The 23332-nt window shown below is 41.2% G+C and overlaps 1 protein-coding gene across 2 annotated transcripts in view; it reads left to right on the top strand.

Annotated features, from left to right (window-relative positions):
- The first annotated feature begins 9786 nt into the window (after positions 1 to 9786).
- The window catches only part of FRMPD4 (FERM and PDZ domain containing 4), a 474706-nt gene continuing 461160 nt past the window's right edge, over positions 9787 to 23332 (top strand). For both annotated transcript variants that reach the window (XM_030201595.1, XM_030201597.1), the window contains exon 1: positions 9787 to 9864. The gene's annotated coding sequence lies outside the window, so the exon portion shown is untranslated. The remainder of the gene's footprint in view (positions 9865 to 23332) is intronic.

Raw genomic sequence — 23332 nt, 5'->3', positions numbered from 1 at the left:
CTAGAAATGAGCATAGTGTGCAGGAAAGTCCTTTTATTAGCGTACTTTAGTAGACATACCACATAGTGCTGAGATCCTACACGTTTAGGGTTAATGCACATACCAGTAGAACACGCATGCTCTGCAGTGATAAGGGATCATTTTAAATCCACAGTAGTCAGTATTATTCTAAACACTGGCTGCCGTTTTTCCTATACCCAGATATCCAGTGCCAGTACTAAATATCCAAGCATTTGGTAGCTTCTGGAAGCTCTCTGGGTATTGTTGATATTCAGTGCCGGTACTTGTATAGCTATTCAGGCAAGTTAGGACAGCTATTTTATTTACAGTATAGTCTCGATTATCCAACCTAAATGGCACCAACCCATTGTCAGATAAATGAAAAGTTGGATAATACGGAAAATAATGGCAATTCCTCAAACGATGCAGATACAAAGGCAGTAAAAGCAGGGTCCCAGCTCACAATAGTGGTAAAAGTAGGGTCCTAGGTTCAGAAAATGGAAAGAGAAGCCAAGTGATGTCACCAGGGGTCTATCGGATATGCCAAATGGTCAGATCAACGAAGATCAGATAATCGATATTGTACTACATTTATTGGGATTTGTGAACTGCCTTTATGAAGATATTCACCCAAGGCGGTGTACAGCAGGTACAGTTATTTCTGTGAACTAACTTGCCCAGATAGTTAAACTGCTGAACTTTAGGCAGTCAACCCCATAATAGCTTTCCAGATATTGTCCAGGGTTACCACAGTTAGGGAGGCAAGGTCTTGAAGTGTTCTCAAATCCAACAGCTTGGTATGGGAAAAAATGGAGGGAAAGTGGCAAGATGGCGGACTGAATGCTGCACAGAGTTTACCGCTCGGTGATGTCTGGTTGGAGAAGCATTTCTTTGTTTCCTCTGTACATTTGCTGCTTGAAATCCAATGCCTCACACTAAATGCAAAGGGATGGTGAACATTCAGCCAATGACAACTCAAACTTCCTCACCAGCACAACAGACACTTGAGCGGTATGCCGTAATGCACCACAGAGTGGAACCGGAGGGTATGATCCTGCTGTAGGTGCAGGTGAGGGAGCATCTGTACCTCTGGGGCCTGCTGCTTCATTTTTATTCATGATGTCCAAAGCTTTTCTGGAGAAAGTTTATACAAGACACAGGTGTCTATTGGACTCATTTTCAAAGCACATGGAAGTCTCAAAATGGCCAAAAAACAAAAATCCATCTGCCAAAAACATCCAAATTACGATTTTGGAACGGTAGAATTTGGACATCCTACACAGTAGTCCATACAAATATCAATGGGATATATTGTGGATGTGTTTTGGACGGGACTAGAGAGGGCCCAAAATTAAGACATCCAAGCCTAAAAAGGATGTTTTTATCTAGTCCTGTTTCAGTCACTTCCAGGGTACAAAAAGGTGCTCTGATTGAGTTGACCATTGGAGGGATAAAGGCATGAGCCCTCTTGAATCTCCCAGTGGTTGTTGTCCTACTTCCTCTCCCCTGAAAGAGAAACTGGAAAGGAATAGCAGGCTCTGTGGAGAACCACGTGAAGAATACAACTAAGAAAATGTTCTACGCCATGTGGAAACTTAAACGAGTAAAACCTTTCTTCCCGAGGACCATCTTTCGACATCTGGTGCAATCAATGGTACTAAGTCATCTGGACTACTGCAATGCACTCTACATTGGTTGTAAAGAACAAATTATCAAGAAACTCCAAACGGCCCAAAATACCGCAGCCAGACATATTTGGAAGGTCTAAATTTGAAAGCGCAAAACCTCTAAGAGAGAAACTACACTGGCTTCCACTTAAAGAACGAACCACATTCAAAATCCTGCATAATTGTTCATAAAATCATCTACGGAGATGCCCCGTCTTATATGCTCGACCTCGTCGACCTCCCTCCCAGAAATGCCAACAGATCCGCTCGCAAGTTTCTTAACCTTCAACTGTACATAAGTTTTTTCATGAGAGGAGGCAAGAATTTAGGATTATGCACAATACGCTTTGCTTTTAGCATTGACGTTTACATTGTTTTATTTTCTTGGAAGAAAGGAGACCAAAGAAGCTTTCGCTGCAGCACATTTTCAAAAGTGTATGTTTTACACTATAGGATTTGAGATTGTTCAAGACCCCTGAGGCAGGCCTTTGGGCCGAAACACGGCCGTGTCGGGTCGTTTTTTTATATAATAAAGCACTTTTGGTATCCTCATCTGTTTTCCTCACTTTTTTGATTCATACTTTGGAACAAAGGCAGGAGAGAGGACATACGATAGAGACATTTAAATGCCTAAATGGAAAGTCTAGTAAAATAGAGACAATTAGCAGTACCCTACCCAGATGATTCATTTTAACTAAAACAAAATTCCCAAGAATTTCCATGCAGAGCTAATGGATCTACTTCTTTGGAAGCACATATATACATCTGTTCATATTTGTAGATTCTCCCCCTCCAAAAAAACCCAAACCAAAACAAAACAAAAAACCTCTGAAAATCAGTGGCTTCCAGCTTGGACTCTTGATAGTCTATAAATCCATTGCAGGGGGTCCACAGGACACAGTAAAGGAAAAACAGAGCAGAGTGGCACCACAGGGCTAAAACAAGAGTAATTGGAGGGGGGAGGGAGATGAAATGATAGTTTTAGGACTGGAAAGAGCAGAGCCGTGGGGGCAGGGCCAGTACTGTCTGTGTGTGTGGGTATGAATTCACATGGTAGTGGGTTTGGCTGTGAAGCTTTGCTGGCAGGAAATAGTACAGCCGTGACTGCAGGGCTGTTGATTTGGGACCAGGTATGTGGGTCAGAAACAGATTATGGTGGCACCAGGGTAGCCTACAGGGACTTTCGATCAGCAGTGAGGAGAAAGAGACAGACTAATAATGGTGGGGAGGGAGAACATAATGATGACGGGAATGGCTGAGGAGAGACAGATTGGTTGGTATAGATAAGGAGGAGAGAGAAAGAGAATGGAAGAGCAAAAGAAGGAGGAAGGGGTGAGAGACAGGAAGGCTGATAAGGGGTAGGTTTGGAAATCTGTATTGTAAGAAGTTCCTGGACCCCTTGACAGACACTGAAATTTGGTGTGTATAGAATGCTAAACACACATTTTTCTTTTTCTTTTTTCGGAGGTGGGGGGGGGGGGGGGGGAGGTAGGTTACAGAAGTAAGCTAAAAACAGCCAAAAGCCAAAGCAAAGATAGGTAGTTATTGAAGTATCTTCTGGAGCAGAACACATGATTTGCTTAAGGTTACATCTGCGACCTTATGCTGCACTAATCTTAATATGAAAAATTTAAACCAGAAAGAAAGTACCTTATGGGCAGAAATGTGCCATCAACCTAAGTAGGCACAGAATCTGCTGTGGTTATTATCTCTGCACAGTATGGTGTATAACTGCTATTGAGTTCATTTATTTATATAAATTTCTTTTTTTTTTGCTCTTACATCATAAAAAAGGGAAGTTTAAGAGAAAAAAAAAAAAGCTTTAGGCCCAGAGTTTACTGACCTGGAAAGATGTGGATGGGATGATTTATTGTTTTTCTTTAAGACTGAGAAATGGGAGACCTGAAACGGTGACAGACTGCGTATGGCAGTTTGTGGCGGGCTTGAGTACCTCTCATGCTGCACAGGAACTCAGGCGGCAGAGGGTCAAGAACAATAATACATACCACCATTTTCTAAATTATTTGCAACCCACTAGAGGTAACAGGAGTGCTCTCACTTTGCAGGCTTGTCAAACACTCTGTTCACTGCTCATCAGATGGACTGTGGGTAGTTAAGCTGACTTGTTTTCTCATTCTCAGTTTATTTTTTTCTCCCCTCAATTACCCTCTATTGTATATTAGTGAATTATAAAAATAAGGAATCTCTAGTACAGTCACCAGCCATATAAGGAGTGACCTTGCCCTTGGCTTCTTCAAATGCATTCTCATTAGTTCACACCTTATTAACACCTAGAGGGTAAGTTATCAACCTAGGCCAAGTCAGGTTCTTTTACCACAAATTGGTTTATTTGAGCACAGGGTCACATTTTATGCAAAATGACCTGACTTAACAGTAGCCCACGCTGATAGCTTCTCCCTTTTATGGCTTGTTTTAGCTGTGATGCTTCACTCTGGCCACCGGAGGTCTGCCTTCAAATCTCCTATACACTGAAGTTGAAAATCTTACCGCATGGCTATAGCTCAGGACACTTTTTAGCGCAGCTTAGTAAAAGGACCCCTAACTGATTAGCGCTGGACCACCTCTTCTCTGCCTCAGACACACCCTCTCCATACAAAAATTTAAAATATTTTTTTAGCACGCAGGTAGCATATGCTGTTTGGGAATTTACTGTAGGATGCCTGAGCGTATCCCGCAGTAAACCCTTTTAAGCTGTGAGAAATGAGCATTAGTGCCACTGTTAGGCAGTTGCTTCAATTTTAATGATGGGTACAGCAATTATTAGCAGGCTCTAGACATTTTTGAGCACTTTTTTGAGGACTCAGGACTAGTAAATTTTGAGCATTTTTCCGAGGACTCAGCATTTTCCGAGCATCTTTTTGAAGACTCAGCACTAGTAAATTTTTGAAGAGGCAGCTGAACTCTCAAAGTTAAGAGCCTAAATCATTTGAATATTAGCTTCTTAGATAGTAGGGTTACTGCAGTTGCATTATTGACGTCATATATTAAAAAAGCATTACTTAGCTTTCTCAAACAGTTCTGTTAAACATTGACGAACCAACATTTTTGGAGTAGACACGCAACTAGAACTAAATGCTGAGGCAGCATTGGACCAGATCCTGAAGCAGGTCTTGAAGCATGGGCCATGTCGGTGTGGGTCCGTCAATGTTTAACCCTTATTCACTTGTTCAGAACCCTTATCATCCTCACTTTAATATTCCCTTATCTCTTGTTTGTCCTGTTTGTCTGTCCTAATTAGATTGTAAGCTCTATCGAGCAGGGACTGTCTCTTCATGTTCAAGTATACAGCACTGCGTACGTCTAGTAGCGCTTTAGAAATGATAAGTAGTAGTAGTAGTTTTGACAAAGCTAAGTAATACTTTTTTTAATATAGTAAGAAAATAAAAGTTTATATAAAGTAGAAGAATCACTAGGTGATATTGTAGTGTGAAACAAGTCACTGCTGAGGTTAATTATCATATTCACTACATGTGAGAATTCTTGGTGCAGGGCTAAAAAGTATTGTGAATTACATTGTGTCCCCCCCCCCCCCCACCCCCATACACACACACACCTTTTGAACATAGACTAAACAATTTGATGTATCACATCTTAAATATAAGCATGTTTTTCACCACTTATAAAGAAAAGTAGGTGCTGTCTTCAAATAAGCACTTTCCTAGTGCCTATATCTGGGTGGCCCCTTATACAATTGTTCTCTAAGAGTCAGCAGCCATTGAGAATCAGTATATACATTGAATAAAGACTTTTTGCTGTCCCAGCTTTATCCAGTTAGTGAACTGAAAATTTCTGCTAAATGAGTAAGCGGAAACTCAGCTGGGCTCTGCCCCAGACAACCAAGGTGATCTCACCTGAATTTTAGTGGCATTGAGTCGAGATTAGACTAGTTGTTAGAGTTCCAGGCTGACAATCAAGGAAGCCTAGTTGAAATCCCACTGCTGCTCCTTGTAATCTTGGGCAAGTCACTTAGGGGGTGTTTAACTAAAGATTAGGTCAAGTAATTTGCAACAGGGCCCATAGCAATAAAATGGGCCCTGCAGCAGATAACTTGAGCTAATCCTTAGTACAAGACCACCTTAACCTTCCATTGCCTCAGGCAGTGGCATAGCTACATGGGACCAGGGGGGCCTGGGCCCCTGTAGATTTGGCCCTGGACCCCTCTGCCGATGACCCGCCTGACCCCCCCCTCCCGCTGCCAACCCGCAGTTGCCTGCCTTTGCTGGCGGGGGACCCCAACCCCCGCCAGCCGAGGTCCTCTCCTTCTCACAAAAGGCTTCCTTCTGTTTCTGATGTCTCTAGCCCCCTAGCATCCCCCCAAAATCCCTGGTGTCCAGTGGGTTGCAAATCAACCCCCCCCCCAACCTGGTGTTCTTGCTTTCTCCCTTTATATGGTGTGAAGCCCCGCCCAGTGCATCCCAGGATGCACTGGGCAGGACTGGGCGCTGCCAATTTCAAGGCAGCGTTGCTAGAAGAGGAGGGAATGTACCTCTCTCCTCCAACAAAGGTAGGGGGTGGGGAATAAGGCTGCTAGACCACCAGGTTGGGGGGGGGGGTTGATTTGCAGCCTACTGGGCCACCAGAGCTTTTTTGGGGAGGGATGTTAGGGGGGTCAGGAAGCTGGAGACCCACTGGATCTCTAGCCCCCCTGAACCTGTGTCAGGGGGTCAGGAGGACCTCCAGCTCTTTGTTGTTGGCTTGGGGTGGGGGTTCAGCGGGGGCACTAGGCCACCAGGGCCATGCTGTTTGGGGTCTGGTTGTCCCAAGGACCTCCAGGCCCTGTGTTTGACAGCTCTGGACTTTTGACAGCCTAGACCTGTCAAACAAGTGCGTGAGGATTGTGTCTGAGTGCATTCTCAGGCACAATTCTCCCACACTTTACCCTCTGATCAGAGATAATAGTGCTCATAAATTTGCATGCTATTATCTCTGATCATAGGGGCGGTAAAGCCCCGCGCTGTTCCAGTGCTATTTTTAGAGTGCTGTTTGGAACACCATGGGGCTTTCGATCATCTGGGCATAAGTGCTAAGAAGCGCATAGGTATAAAATATGTTTCTCAGCATTTAGCTTGCACTAATTCCATTAGCATGCTCTAAGCTTTAGTGAAAGGGCCCCTTAGAATGTGAATCCTCCAAGGACAGGGAAACACCTAGAGAACCAGAAAGTAGCTCACCTTGAGCTACTACTGAAAAAGTGTGAGCTAAATCCAAATAAAATAAACAAATACATAAGTACATTGCCATACTGGGACAAACCAAAGGTCCATCAAGCCTAGCATCCTGTTTCCAACTGTGGCCAATCCAGGTCACAAATACCTGGCAAGATCCCAAAAAAGTACAAAACATTTTATACTGCTTATCCCAGAAATAGTGGATTTTCCCCAAGTCCAAGTTAATAATGGTCTATGGACTTTTCCTTTAGGGAGCTGTCCAAACCTTTTTTTAAAACTCTGCTAAGCTAACCGCCTTTACCACATCCTCTGGCAACAAATTCCAGAGTTTAATTACACGTTGAGTGAAGAAATATTTTCTCCGATTCATTTTAAATTTACTACTTTGTATCTTCATCGAATGCCTTCTAGTCCAGGTATGGACCCAGCAAGCTGGACTTATCTGGGTAAGAACCACTGAATATCAACCCGTATGGTGGCTGCTCCAGCTTCCTCACTGCTGTTGCTCTGAACATTTAGAGTGAGTTACATCTGGAATGTGGTGCTTATCTCCCAGTCTTGCTCAGCCTGGCAATAAGACAGAAATAGGAAGGAGTTGAGGGTACAGACTCAAAAGGGGGAGGAGACAGTAGTGCTTGTGTACATTAGCCACCAGTCCTGCTCTCCCTGCCCTATTTGCTGCCAGGGCTCAGGCTGCACTTCAGAAGTGATACTACAAGGTGTTGATACCAGATCTAAATATCAGGCTGCAGAGAGTTTCCCATTGTATACCTGCTCAGGTCCGAGGACACACCAATATTACATGGGAAACACTGCTCTAGAAGTAATTATCAATAGCCTTATTGCTAGGGGTGAAACATTTGTCTGTAATACACTTTTTGTATTTGGTATAATATTCATCATGCAAATCGCCATCTGGGAACTTGAGAAATGGTATGTTTTCTTTTGTTTTTAATTTTCTTGTGAAAAAAAAAACCATACCAAAGCACAAACACTTCTGCTTAAAACTACAGGAAATTAGGCATAGGCATAGTTTGGGGAGGGCAGTACCCTCCCTCCCCAGTTTTGCAGGTGCTAACGTTCAATCGATCCCCCTCACCCTCTGCCAATATGACTTCCTTGCCCTTCTCCGCACTCCCCCTTCTAATGGTAGCAGGCAAAGAAAGGTTTGTGTACCCAGTGTTCCCTCAAGGGCTTTCGGTATTGATGGTGCTAGAGAAAAATGCAAAATTAGAATATATATACTAGCTCATTGCATTGTCTTCTCATCTCAGACTGTGATCCGCACTGCACAACCCCGTAATTAATGGGACAGAACTGCAAGTTGTATTCCAAGTCGATGCGCTTTTCAGCGGTTCAGCTACATTGTTTTCTTCTAAGTAGCCCCCCTCATACCATCTTTCAGTCAAACGGCTGCCAAGAGCGCTGGAAATATTGCAGAAGGAGAGAGCCCGACGCCGCGAGCTTCAGCGGGAGGGACCCTTCTCGTTGAAGGCTCATTGGCGATGCAGAGAGCGTTGCTGCATTAGCCATTCGCCTCATGTTTCACATCAATGCAATCCCGTTCTCCTGAGAGGACAGTCAATGCATTTTGAACCGGCTCATTCAACTTGAATGTTGGTGAAAGGTGAGTCCTGAGCAGGCAGGGAACAAAGGCATTATTTTTTTTCTTTTTCTTCTTTTTTTTAAAGACGGCAGAAAGGTTAAGCTGTGAGCTGTGTTCACTGCAGTTTCAGATACTGGTTTTCAGGTGCCCTTATCTGAGTCACAACTTGCCAGGTAAAGCTCGATACGGTACCTCTCTGCGCACAAATGAAAATTCATCTGTTACTCTTTTCAATCTCTACAGTTGCTTGGGATTTCACCATGGCTTCACCTGTTGGGTCCTGGCTGGGGTGGGGAGTGGGCGTTTCACTACCACAGGGACAAGGGAAGCGAGCGGTCCCGCATGACTAACCCCCTTAAAAAAATAATAAAATCAGATCTGTGCTGCAGCTTTAAAGAATGAATAACCACAGAAGACTACAGTTCAAAGAGATCTGGCACTTTCTACAGCGAGTATTTTCTGCCTAAGGAAAAAGACTTACAAAGCCAGGCTTTCGTGATCGTTTTCGTTTAGTGTGAAGGACCGGCAGCGAGAACCAATAAATAAACAAAAAACCCCGCACAGAGAGTTTTGTGCGTGCACTTGACGCGTTTAATTCACACTGCATGGAGCAGTGCGTGAATTATTTGGAGGCGGATTCCCCATTCTGGTAGAAACAGGGACACGATCTTCTAATCTGTCCTGGACATTTTGGGACTGCACACTGCAGAGGACACGGCGAAGTGTAAGGTAAGACCAAAGAAAGGCCACTTTTGAATAAACCAGCATTTCGGGATCCAGCGCTGACTGGTTTTCGGGTCCAAATGTAGCCTATTTCTTTGGATCTTCCTGCTATCAAAAATAAAAATTTGAGATAAAACTAGTGAATTTAATGTTCTGGGTACAGTCTTACTCTGTAATTCAGGACTTCTTTCTCGGTAAAAAGAATGCTGTACTATTATTGTCAACACATAGTTAAAACTGATCTCTATAAAACTATAATAATTAAGATAATGGTGGTATGAACAGCACTTTCTAATATCGCTTAATGTGTTACTCTGGTGTTCTTTGCGTGTTGCAAATTTATGTCTAACTATTGTAATCTGCTTTTGCGCCTAATGTGTTTTGAGGAAGTGGAATAGAAAAGAAATGCATTCAAATCACTGGAATGTTGTTTTCACAGAAACTTAAAGAAGTGTTTGTGCCCTCCTTAAAAATGTGTTGTAACCTCTGGCATAATGGCAGAAAAAAAAAACAAAAACCACACCCTGGTTAACATTCTTTCTGCCTGAAAAGTGGGTAGTTGGTAGTGACAGCAGGACTTGCAATACAGAACGATGTAGGACAGAAGGAAGAAACGGGTTTACCGGATCACAGACCCACTCCCAGTGGTGAAGGATAGCCTGGGATGAGTTGTCACTGGGTGAGCATATTCAGTGCCATTCCCTAAGGAGGGAAAAATAGCAAAGTTTTTTTTTTTAATTATAGGATGAGCATGACTTGCAATTGCTGCTTAGCATGTGGTATAGCAAGCGTTTTATTTGGTATGATTGTGAGCACATACAATATATAGGCTCTGCTCAGATCACTGTGGCTTGCAACATGCTGCACTGAGTTATCGATTTTATATTGTACACTACAGTACAGCAGAAAGAATTTACCCTTGCTGAAATTAGTAAATAGAGTAAATCATCTTTCTATACCTACTTTCTTAATACTTCTTTCCATCCTTAATCTCTTTGCATCAACAATTGTATCTGACATCCTGGAATGGCAATGCCATAACAGACCTCTGTAAGCCACATTGAGCCTGCAAATAGGTGGGAAAATGTGGGATATAAATAAATAAATAAATGGTTTGGATTGTATGGCTGTAGTTTCTTTGCCTTTTTTATGAGGAAGGCTTATAAAATTGTCATGTGTATGTCTGTGTGTTTTATTCTCAATAACTAAATTTACAGGACAATGAGATGTGGTCCATGAGGATTCTGACAGAGGTGTTGGTTGGGGGGGGGGGGGGGGGGCATGGATTTCCATCCACATTTGCAAACATTCCAGCAAGTTGACTCCATCAATTATGTGTGGAAGTCTTTATTTATCTTGTAATACCCACAGATGCCAATTAAAACATAATCAGTGATTTCTATTATTTGAATCCTTCCTTCTGCTAATCTTTCTGTCTGCATGCAGCCACCCAACACATTGGTGTCTCCAGGATCATTAGGGCAACAAATTACTGAATGCAGGTAAATAAATGTGCCTTGAAGATTAGGGAAGGTGATCTAATGGAAGTAGTATAATTTACATGTCAATTGTCAAATTAATAGATTTTTGATGGGTACCATGCCAACTTCCAGGTTCTTAGCCAATCAGAATTGAGGATCTGCCCAAGCCATGCTCTCTGCCCAAGCCATACCCATTCCCTGTCCCTTTTGATGATGTCATTGGATGTAACATCATATTCTGCCCAGTCCACATTGATGGTGGTGAACAGTGGATGCCCCATGGCACTTCTTCTTGTTTCACACCAAAGAGGGTTATTTATTTATTTAGATTTTGCTCACATCTTTTTCAGCAGTAGCTCAAGGTGAGTTACATTCAGGTACACTGGATATTTCTCTGTCCCAAGAGGGCTCACAATCTTAGTTTGTACCTGAGGCAATGGAGGGTTAAGTGATTTGCCCAAGATCACAGTGGGATTTGAACCAGCCACCTCTAGATTGCAAGACCAGTGCTCTAACCACTAGGCCACTCCTCCACTCCACAGGTTAGATTGAGAATAGGAGATGGTGTGAGGTTATCTAGCCCACTGTTTCCCAAGTCCAGTCCTGGGGTACCCTTTGCCAGTCAGGTTTTCAGAATATCCACAATGAATATGCATGAACTCGATTTGCATACACTGTATAGTAAGATGAATAAACGATAAATGATTCCATTATATGCAAATCTCTGTCATGCATATTCATTGTGGATATCCTGAAACAGTAATTTTTTTTTATTACTAATAGTAGTAATAAACAATATTAAGTGCATTTTTATAATATACCACTTCATTCCAGAAAACAAAAGGAGCAAGTTCCTACAAACCATCTTTCTCTTTTGATCTAGGCATAGGAAAAAAAAAAGATTTTAAATGCTCCCAGATTTCAACCTAATTCATGTTTAATGTGGGATATAATGAACAGATAGAAACTCTGAATGTTGAGCACCTGATTCTCATAACATGATGCTTTAGTGGCCCTTTACTAGGAGAAAAAAAATCTCTGTTTGAATATAACACATGCTAGGGTGTCCTCTTAACCAGCCCCTCCAAATGACACAATGATTATGATTTATAACAAATTAATACTCTACCTATGAAAAGTTATTCTATTTTACTTCCTGTGTGTACATCCGTATGCTGCACAAGGTAGCATGCTTGACAATATAAGTGAGATTAAATAAAAATGCTATCAACTATAAAAAATGACAATGTGGATGCTACAGCTCATAGGTTTGTTTGTTTTGTTTGGAGAGTACGCAGAATGACAGATGTGTGAGGAAAGGGAAACAAACTAACCTAAGTGGCTTCAATTTTTTGATCTCATGTTCTCAATCAAACCTCCTTGTTTCACATTACTTGCCACCATCTTGAATGGGTCATATTATGGGAAGTGATGTCAATCATTACATCACTCATCAGACACTTCCCTCTGCAGCCTGGGAGGAGCATGCGCAGTTTATTTTTCCCAACCCTTAAACCATTTTTAAAATGTATTTTTTCAAACACAGGGTGCCGATTCATTTTGTTTATTATTTATTTTTCTGTGTGTGATTGGTTATCTGCTTTTCTCTCAGGAACAAAAGAGATGTTCTTTCCTTGTGAGAGAAGCAGAACAGCTGTACTTGTGCCAGCAAAACGTTTGTGTGACCATCTTAAAAGACTTTTTAATGCAGTGCTTTGAGAAATTCACGGTGCATTATCTCAGGAGTGAAAGGACATGCCCTGTCTTTAAAATGCTTTTTGTTTAACCAAACTGTCTGTGTTTCTCAGCAATCACCTCTCTGTTAGAAGCATAGCCCACAACCTCACTTCCTCTACCCTCGTCCCATACTCTCTCCATCTCCTCACTCCCTGTGAAAAAAAAGCAGACACCTTGTGAAAAAAAGCAGAGAGTGGGGAACAATCTTCAAAATAACAATCATGTTATTTTTGTCTTTTCTGTGTGGGATGCCTGTAGGCTTTCTCTCAGGAAAAGAATGTTTCAGGCTTCACAGAGAGAGAGAGGCTGTCTTAAAAAGCTTTTGCTTAAACAAACATTATGTCTCCTGTTTCAAAGCTTGGTAGCAAATTTCTTGTCCCAGACCAAGTCTGTACATAGTCTGCTTTTCCCCCTCTGCCCTCCTCCTCCCCTGCATATGGTCTGTAAAATGCAGCTGATTCGGAAACTCCTGCTAGTATGCAGACTGCTAAGCAAAAAAGATGTAAAAAAGCAGTTTTGCCAATTTCCCCCCATTTTCCTAAGTAGAGGAGTGTGGTAGCCGTGTTAGTCCACTCTTAAGGTTATCAATAGAAATCAAACAAAATAAAACATGGAAAAGAAAATAAGATGATACCTTTTTTATTGGACATAACTTAATACATTTCTTGATTAGCTTTCGAAGGTTGCCCTTCTTCGTCAGATCGGAAATAAGCAAGTGTGCTAGCTGACAGTGTATATAAGTGAAAACATTCAAGCATTACTATGACAGTCTGACAGGGTGGGAGGATGGGGGTGGGTCCTGAAACAAAAAAATATATATTTTACATTAAGTCTGAAAACTCCTCATTACAGCACAGACAGGTTTCATACCACTTTCTCTCTTTTTGAATTTTAAAAAGGTCTTTAAAAGAATGTAAGAAGCTCTAGTATTGTATCTTTTTCAGAAACGAACATGTGCTCACAAAATCAGCAAAATGGCTGCCGATGAAGCCCAGTGTTGTACCATGCGGATGTCACATTTCCAAAACTATGAATGCCATTTTCTAAGACTATCAAGTGTTGAGAAAAATACTTTCTGTAGTTGACAGGTAGGTAACCAGGGGGCAGGATCTGATAAGTGATATAATGATTGACGTCACTTGCCGTGACATGACATGATCCATCCAAGATGGAAGTGAGTAGTGTGAAGCAGGGGTGTCCACTAGTTGCAGCCATCTTGAAAAAGGGGTGTGGCCTGGAAGGAGTCATGATGTTACTTTCTGTGATGTCGCTGGAGGGGGTGGGGTTTGGGTGGGGCTATGGAAAAAAGGGCACGGTTCAGGGCAGGGGTATATGAAAAAGGCAAGGTTTGGGGTGGGGCTAAGCAAAAGGAGCAGGGCTTGAGTGGGCTGTGGCATAATATCTGGTGATGTCATCAAAAAGGGATGTGATAGGGGTGGGAAGTGGCATAGCTCGGGCAGAGTGGGCGTGGCTTTGGCAGATCCTCAATTTTGATTGGCTGAGAACCCACAAGTAGGTGCGGCACCTGTCAAAATCAATTGGTTTGACAAATGTTATATAAGTTATACTACTAATGGACTTTAGTCTGAATGGTTGATTTATTAGTTTACCAGTGTTTTCCTTCCCATTCTCCAGCCTGGGATTCATTGGTCCCTGCTTCAAGGGTTATATATTAGTGATGAATACTGTGTCCAGTTTAGAAAATGGACAGCTAAAGGGAAAAATGAAGCTATTTGAATATTTTGGATACTATGCAAGACATTGCCTTGCCTTCTTATTTAGTACATACTTTGGGAGCATTATTCTCCACTAAGCAAATGCAGAAGTGTCATTTAGATGTCCTTGGTAATGTATAGGAAGGACTAACATGAAGATCAACCACTGAGGCAGAGGAACAAAAAACACTACAGATGTAGAAGGATAAGAGGAGGAGTAGTGTGGACAACAGGATACTTCCAAGGAACTGAAGGAATCAGAGTGTTTCATACACAGTGGTTATTCAAAGAAAATCACAAAATGACGCAACATGGCACCATGTTTTGGCAAAAATGCCTGCCTCAGAAGTCTAAAAAAAGAACCATTTACAAATTAAATTACCAATATATAAGAAATGTATGATTAAAAGATACATAAAAAATTATAATATACAATTAAAAGATACATAAAAAATGTCTCTACAAAATCTAATACAATGTTTAAAAAATATGGCCACAATAGACGATTATGGGGCTCATTTTCCAATAAGAAAAATGTCCAAAAAATGGCATAAATCTGCATTTGGATGTTTTTCTCACAAAAACATCCAAATTGGTATTTTCAAAACCAAATTTTAGATGTTTTTGTATGATGTCCATCAGAAGTGCATTCAAATCACAAGGGGGCATGTCAGGATGGGATCTGGGTGTTCCTAAAACTTGGATATTTTTCAGCCATAATAGAACAAAACAAAAACATCCAGAGCTGTAAGTTGACGTTTTGGTCTAGACCTGTTTTGTTAATGAATAAGCCACAAAATGCGCCCTTAATGACCAGATGACCACTGGAGGGAATCAGAGATGATCTCCCCTTACTCCCCCAGTGGTCACTGACCCCCTCCCACTGCCCACAAATATGACTAAATATTACTTACCAGCCTCTATGCCAACTTCAGATGTTGTACTCAAGTCCATTAGAACAGTATTCAGGTCTCTGGAGTAGTCTAGTGGTGGGTGCAGTGCATTGGAGACAGGTGGACCCAGGCTCATACCTCCCCCTACCTGTTACACTTTTGGTGGAAATTGTGAGCCCTCCAAAACTTACCAGAAACCCACTGAACCCATATATAAATGCCGCCTTCACCCATAAGGGCTATTGTAGTGGTGTACAGTTGAGTGTAGTGGGTTTTTATTTTGGGGGGGGGGGGGGTGCTCAGAAGACAAGATAAGGGAACAGTGGTGAGATGTGTACCTGGGAGCATTTATTTGAAGTCTACTGCAGTGCCATTGCTGTCCTGGGATGTCTGTGTGGTCAGTCTACTTAGAATGCTGGCTCCTCCTACATCCCAATGGCTTGAGTTTGTGCGTTTTTCACTTTGATTTTTTTTTTTTTTGAAAATGGACCAAAAAGATAAATGCACAGAGCACAAAAACGTCTAAGAAATAGCCATTTTTGGAAAAAAAGGTTTTTTTCTCTTTTGAAAATGTCTATACTGCCCACTTGAATTTTGCATATTTTTAGCAAAACATCCAAAGTTGGACTTAGACGTCATATCGAAATGCCCCTCCACATATCCAAACAGTTAATACAATTAAATAAATGACCAGAAAAAATGTGCCAAAGTAATTAAGGCTAAACTTGAATCTAAAGCAATATCCAGCTTATAATTGAAAAAGAAAAACGCCTATATTGCGACCCAAATCGGGAGATAGACGTTTATCTCACAAAAACGAATAAAGCGGTATAATAAAAAGCCGAATTTGGACGTTTTCAACTGCACTCCGTCGCGGATGCGGACAAAGTTGATGGGGGCATGTCAAAGGCGTGGTGAAGGCGGAACTGGGGCGTGGTTATCGGCCGATCAGAGATAATGGAAAAAAAATATGCGTTTTTAGCGAGAATTTAGGGCACTTTTCCTGGACCTGTTTTTCCACGAATAGGGCCCCAAAAAGTGCCCTAAATGACCAGATGACCACTGGAGGGAGTCGGAGATGACCTCCCCTGACTCCCCCAGTGGTCACAAACCCCCTCCCACCACAAAAATATGCCGTTTCACAACTTTTTATGTTCACCCTCAAATGTCATACCCACCTCCCTAGCAGCAATGTGCAGGTCACTGGAGCAGTTATTAGGGGGTGCAGTGGACGTCAGGCAGGTAGACCCAGGCCCATCCCTCCCCCACCTGTTACACTTGTGCTGGTAAATGGGAGCCCTCCACACCGCCCCCCAAACCCACTGTACCCACATGTAGGTGCCCCCCTTCACCCCTTAGGGCTATAGTAATGGTGTAGACTTGTGGGCGGTGGGTTTTGAGGGGGATTTGGGGGGCTCAACACCCAAGGGAAGGGTGCTATGCACCTGGGAGCTCTTTTACCTTTTTATTTTTTTGTAAAAGTGCCCCCTAGGGTGCCCGGTTGGTGTCCTGGCATGTGCACTACGAATCCTGGCACCTCCCATGAACAAATGCCTTGGATTTATTCGTTTTTGAGCTGGGCGCTTTCATTTTCCATTATCACTGAAAAACAAAAATGCCCAGCTCACAAATTGTTTATGGGAGATAAACGCCCATGGAGATAGACGTTTTTGCTCAATTATGCCCCTCCACAGAACCTAAGTTTACCTTGTGAGCTTGGAGCTGCCCTGGGCATTTTCAGACTTGGTTTGATTGATAACTGAGGTTATCTGTGTCCTGCTCTTAATATCTTCCTGATAAACTATTGACTCTTTTTTTCTATTTCACCCCCTTTTTATTCTATCCTATTAACACAAAAAAACCCCTGTCCTTTCGCTTGCAGAGGGTTTGACCTCTATAAGTTCCTTATCTGTCTCTATCCTATGGCCTATATTGCACTGTGATTTTATATTTTTATGCTGGTATTGTCTTAAAGGGATTTTAGAGAATTGTGTTTTGAATATCTGTGCTAGTGATTTCATCTTTTTATGCTGGAATTGTCTTAAAGGTGTTTTCATTGGAACTGTGTTTTAACCTGTGCCAAGTGTTTTAACGGAGAAGTTAGACAAGGATCTGATAGAAGATATTCAAAAGATTGGTATGAAAGGGGAGGTGCTACTGTTGGAAGATTTCAGTTTGTCTGATGTGAATTGGAATGTCCCATCTGCGGAATCGGAAAGAAGTAGGGAGATTGTGGATGTCTGTCAAAGTGCCTTGCTCAGACAAATGGTGATGGAACCCACGAGGGAAGGGTAGATGCTGGATCTAGTGCTCACTAATGGAGGTAGTGTTTCCGATATCTGGGTGGGTGCCCACCTATGTAATAGTGATCATCACACCGTATGGTTTGATATAAGGGTGAAGGCGGAATGCGGACGCACAAAACTCAAAGTACTGGATTTCAGACGTACTGATTTTGATAAAATGGGGGAATACCTGAAGAAGGAGCTGTTGGTGTGGGAAGGCATAGAAGAAGTGGAAAAACAGTGGTCCAAGCTAAAGGCTGCTATAAATATGAGGAAAGTAAACAAAAACAAGAGAAGCAGGAAGCCTATATGGTTCTCCAAACAAGTAGCTGAAAAAATAAGAGCAAAAGAGGCTTTGTTCAAGAAATACAAAAGAATGCAACGAGAGGATCACGGAAAAGATTATCAGATTAAACTGAAAGAAGCGAAGAGGGAAATACGGCTAGCGAAAGCACGAGTGGAAGAAAAAAATGGCTAAAGATGTAAAGAGCGGTGACAAGAAAAAGGAGAAGAGATAGGACTGGAATAGCGACACTGAAAGATAATGAGAATGGCTATGTGGAGAGTGATGAAGATAAAGCGAACGAGCTAAACAATTATTTTTCTTCAGTGTTCACGGAGGAAAATCCTGGAGAAGGACTGTGGTTGGCTGCCGAGGGAACGTCTGGGAATGGAGTGGATACTGCACCATTTACGGAAGAAAGAGTTTACAAACAGCTGGAGAATCTGAAGGTGAACAAAGCTATGGGGCCGGATGGGATACATCCCAGGATATTGAAGGAGCTCAGAGAGGTCCTGGTGGGACCGCTTAAAGATTTATTTAATAGATCTTTAGAGATGGGAGAGGTTCCGCGAAATTGGAGACGAACGGATGTGGTTCCTCTTCACAAAAGTGGAGACAGGGAAGAAGTGGGAAACTACAGACCGGTAAGTCTCACGTCGGTGGTAGGAAAAAATAATGGAGTCGCTGCTGAAAGAAAGGATAGTTAACTTTCTAGAAACCGATGGGTTACAGGACCCGAGGCAACATGGCTTTACCAAAGGAAAATCCTGCCAAATGAATCTTATTGACTTTTTTGACGGGTGACCAAAGAATTGGATGAGGGACGTGCGCTAGATGTAACCTTCTTGGACTTCAGCAAAACCTTTGATACAGTCCCCCACAGAAGACTCGTGAATAAGCTGAAAGGGTTGAACTTCGGACCGAAAGTGGTGAACTGGATAAGAAACTGGTTGACCGACAGGTGGCAGAGGGTGGTGGTAAATGGAATCCGCTCGGAGGAAAGGAAGGTGTGTAGTGGAGTTCCTCAGGGGTCGGTGCTGAGGCCTATTCTGTTTAATATATTTGTGGGAGATATTGCTGAAGGGTTGGAAGGAAAGGTGTGCCTTTTTGTGGATGACACGAAAATAGCCAATAGAGTAGATACCCTGGAGGGAGTAGAAACGATGAGAAGGGATCTCCGAACATTAGAAGAATGGTCAAGGGTCTGGCAGTTAAAATTTAATAACTAATAAACTATAGGGATTTTTTTGAAAAAACCAGAGTCAGTTTTACCATGTATCCACTAAAGACTTCAGAACTTATGAAAAATCTTTTACTTTATTAACAATAAATATCAATCATTCACACACCATTTACCATTTACATACATTGGGTTATCCTACTTGGACATTCACACGCTACTGCCTTCCATCCATACACATAAACACAGTGTATAGCAATCGGTATCTCTCTCAAGACAAATACATCTAATCATAAACAAATTTTAGTCTGATACCGAATAGTCAATCACTGGTTTCATAATGGACGCTGGTTCTATAAATGAAAACTTGCATATAATCTCATATCCAATGTTCCGTTGTAGCTACAACGGCTTTGTAAACGTTGTAGCAGATATATATGAGGGACCGGTACATTGATGTTTTCACACTTGGATACTCGCTTCTAGCCTCCACTTTTTGTGGGTTTGGACATCTGCAGTGATATTTGCCCTCATTAAGAAACATCTCCGTGGTTGGTGGAATGGTCCAATCTCATATATATCTGCTACAACGTTTACAAAGCCGTTGTAGCTACAACGGAACATTGGATATGAGATTATATGCAAGTTTTCATTTATAGAACCAGCGTCCATTATGAAACCAGTGATTGACTATTCGGTATCAGACTAAAATTTGTTTATGATTAGATGTATTTGTCTTGAGAGAGATACCGATTGCTATACACTGTGTTTATGTATATGGATGGAAGGCAGTAGCGTGTGAATGTCCAAGTAGGATAACCCAATGTATGTAAATGGTAAATGGTGTGTGAATGATTGATATTTATTGTTAATAAAGTAAAAGATTTTTCATAAGTTCTGGAGTCTTTAGTTAAAATTTAATGCCAAGAAGTGTAGAGTGATACACTTGGGGTGCGGAAACCCAAAAGAGAGATACCGGATAGGAGGGGAAAGATTAGTAAGCTTGACTCAGGAGAGAGACCTTGGGATGTTGGTGTCGGAGGATCTGAAGGTGAAGAAACAATGCGACAAGGTGACGGCCGTGGCCAGAAGGAGGCTAGGTTGTGTAGAGAGGGGCATAACCAGCAGAAGAAAGGAGGTGTTGATGCCCCTCTACAAGTCATTGGTGAGGCCCCACTTGTGTTCAGTTTTGGAGGCTGTATCTTGCTAAAGATGTAAAAAGACTGGAAGCGGTGCAAAGAAAAGCTACAAAAATGGTATGGGATTTGCGTTGCAAACCATACAAGGAGAACCTTGTTGACCTGAACATGTATACCTTGGAGGAAAGGAGAAACGGGGGTGATATGATACAGACGTTCAAATATTTGAAATGTATTAATCCGCAAACAAACCTTTTCCGGAGACGGGAAGGCGAGGACATGAATTGAGGTTTGAAGGGGGGCAGACTCAGGACTGATGTCAGGAAGTATTTTTTCACAGAGAGGGTGGTGGATATCTGGAATGCCCTCCCATGGGAGGTTGTGGAGATGAAAACGATAATGGAATTCAAACATGCAAGGGATAAACACAAAGGAATCCTGTTTAGAAGGAATAGGTCCATGGAATCTTAGCAGAGATTGGGTGGTGACGCTAGTAATTGGGAAGCAAAACCAGTGCTGGGCAGACTTCTATGGTCTATGTCCTGATCATGACTGAATAGATAGGGATGGGCTAGAGTGTAAATTTTAAGGGGCTTTGATGTTAGCTTCAGAACTTAGTACTAGAACAATACCGAGCAGACTTCTATGGTCTGTGCCCTGAGAAAGGCAAAGACAAATTAAACTCAGGTATACATATAAAGTATCACATACCATGTAAAATGAGTTTATCTTGTTGGGCAGACTGGATGGACCGTACAGGTCTTTATCTGCCATCATTTCATTTACTATATAGAAAAAGAGAATCTAATGCAATGTGTAAAAAAAGAATATTTATATCCAAACACCCAATACAATTTTTTAAAATTAATAAACAAGACCAGAATAAATATGTCAAAAGCAAACATCTAACACAATGTATAAAAGAGATGACCAAAATAAAAAAGATAAAACGATAAACGAATAATAACCAGAATGAATGTGCCAAAGCAAATAAAGCTAAACATAAAAATCAAGAAAAAGCACCTTACCTTATATGTGAGTGCAAAATCATCAAATAGTGTGACAATAGATCTGCTGAGTAGGAATAGTTTACAAACATGTATAAAAAAAACTGTCTTGTAAAGGAATACTAAAGACATATAACCTTAAAGGGTGAGTAATATCAGAAGTGTGCCAAAGATAAAAGCAGCGCATACAAGCGCATGGTTGTTTAGACAGCATGAACAAAGGTGCTTGTGGATACTCACGTATCCTAGGAAAGACTAACACCATTTGGTTTTAACCATGGCATTCTGCTTTGCAAAGCTTCAAAAATGTTAGTAATGATTATATAGTAACTATGGCTCCGCTCCATCCAATGACATGAAAAGAAAATTACTACTATTAACTAACTGGAAATAGCACATGTTTTTTAATCTACTTATAAAGGATGGAAAGACAAGTTAGTCATTTTAATTTGGAAATGGAAATGTTATACACATACAGGTTCACACATTACCCAGATGCTTCTAAGAAGTGGTGAATGAATTGCTATTAGTAAGATATTAATCCTCTTTTCTGGAATAGGTGGAAGCATGTTTTTTTGGACAGAGGAGGGAAGATGGCCATTGTGACAGGCAGGCTGAGACAGATTACTGTTGAGCATTTTGGTTTGTTTGTAGGGGAGTAATTTGATTTTTGTTTATTTGTATTTATGTATTTTTTTATTTTGTAAAATTTGTTTTACTAACTTTTATTCCAGAATATATTAAAATGGTTTACAATATAATGTATTCATGGAAAAACAGACACTACAAAATAAAATTTAAAAAGAAAACTGTTTTATTACAATGGTGTGAGGGGATAAGAGTAGGGATTGTGTAAGTGGTTTTTCTTTTTTTTTTTTGGGGGGGGGGGGGGGGGGTTATGATTAACGTGTTAGGCTATGTTATACTGTAATACATCTTCAGCTCTTTGGTGAGGTGCAAGCATCAAACAATGGAAATAATGTACTGTTAATAACAGACAATTTGCTGAGCACCCAACTGTGTTGGATAGTGTTATTGACAGAGCTATAAAGACCTCCAAAAACCAAACATCAAAAATGATAAAGAATAAAGGAAAAAGATAAAGATTTTGTAGCAATACACTTCCCTAAAATGACATTTGGCAATGGTGACTGGGCGAGTATGACAAATGTGAGAGGCAAGGGTCAAACCTAATTAATTTCTTAGCATTTCATAAAGCACATATACTATGATCTACTACTACTACTACTTCTACTTATCATTTCTATAGCGCTACTAGACGTACGCAGCGCTGTACACTTGAACATGAAGAGACAGTCCCTGCTCGACAGAGCTTGCAATCTAATTAGGACAGACAAACAGGACAAACAAGAACTCTTTGGCTGTTACTTTAAAGTCTCTGATTTATTTTGTATAAAATGATGAACAAGAAATCCCTGCTGTCTGATTTCTGGTTGGTCTGTTTTCTCTAGAAATTCTGTCATTTTTTTCTTGTTTAAATAAGGCCTCCAGGGAAAGAGCCTATTGATCTGAAGTGATTCATGACTGAGTCTCAATGCTGCTAATGAATGTCGAATGCTTGTTTGTGATCAAGTAAGCTCCTCTACTTTTAGAAGATAATTAGTGTTTGCAAAACCATTTAGAGGAGCCTGTATGTTGAAATGATTTAAGCTAATCATTCAGGACACTGCAGGTGGTTGCTGCCTGTCTAGGTTTAGTGGTGGTCTGGAGTTGCCTCCCACATCAGTGCTCATGAAATATATCCTCTTAAATATAAACGTGTGAATGGTGAAACTCTAAGCAGCATGGCACAAAAGCACTAAGGGGGTCTGTTACTAAAGCTTAGCTTAAGTTATCTGGAGCAGGGCCCATAGGAATAAAATGGGCCCTGTTGCAGATAACTCAAGCTAAGCTTTAGTAAAAGACCCCCTAAGTGACTTGTGAACAAATTACTCATTCTTGCTGGGCTTATTTTTAATGCTCCTTTAATTGAAATAATTTTGAAGGGCATTATGGTATTTTTTTTTCTTGTTCTGGATTTCTTGCAAAAATGCATCCTGCATTTCCCATAAACTAAGGGGGGAAGTTATAAATGTAGGGTACTGTTAAGCTATCTTATTTTACTGCTAACCACAGATATTAGTAACTAGGTCTCATTATATAAAATAGCAGAAGTTAGGGGCAAAATAACATTTCTTAATGGTAGCCCACATTGATAATTTTGCCCCTAAAGAGTCATTGTACTCAAAAAGGAATACATCTAGTGGGGACTGAAAAAGGTAAATCTGCCATGTCAATATTAAATTCTATCCACCATACCTTGAGTAATGGAAATATGGAGAAACAGAGAAAAATTAAGGCAGATAAAGGTCATATGGCCTATCCAGTCTGTCCACCCATGCCATCAACTTTCCCTATCTTAGAGAT

The sequence above is a fragment of the Microcaecilia unicolor genome, chromosome 4, assembly GCF_901765095.1.
Source record: "Microcaecilia unicolor chromosome 4, aMicUni1.1, whole genome shotgun sequence".
In the NCBI taxonomy this organism is placed as follows: Eukaryota; Metazoa; Chordata; class Amphibia; order Gymnophiona; family Siphonopidae; genus Microcaecilia; species Microcaecilia unicolor.
The sequence above is the reverse complement of the archived record's forward strand: the minus strand, read 5'-3'. Positions and strand labels throughout refer to the sequence as shown.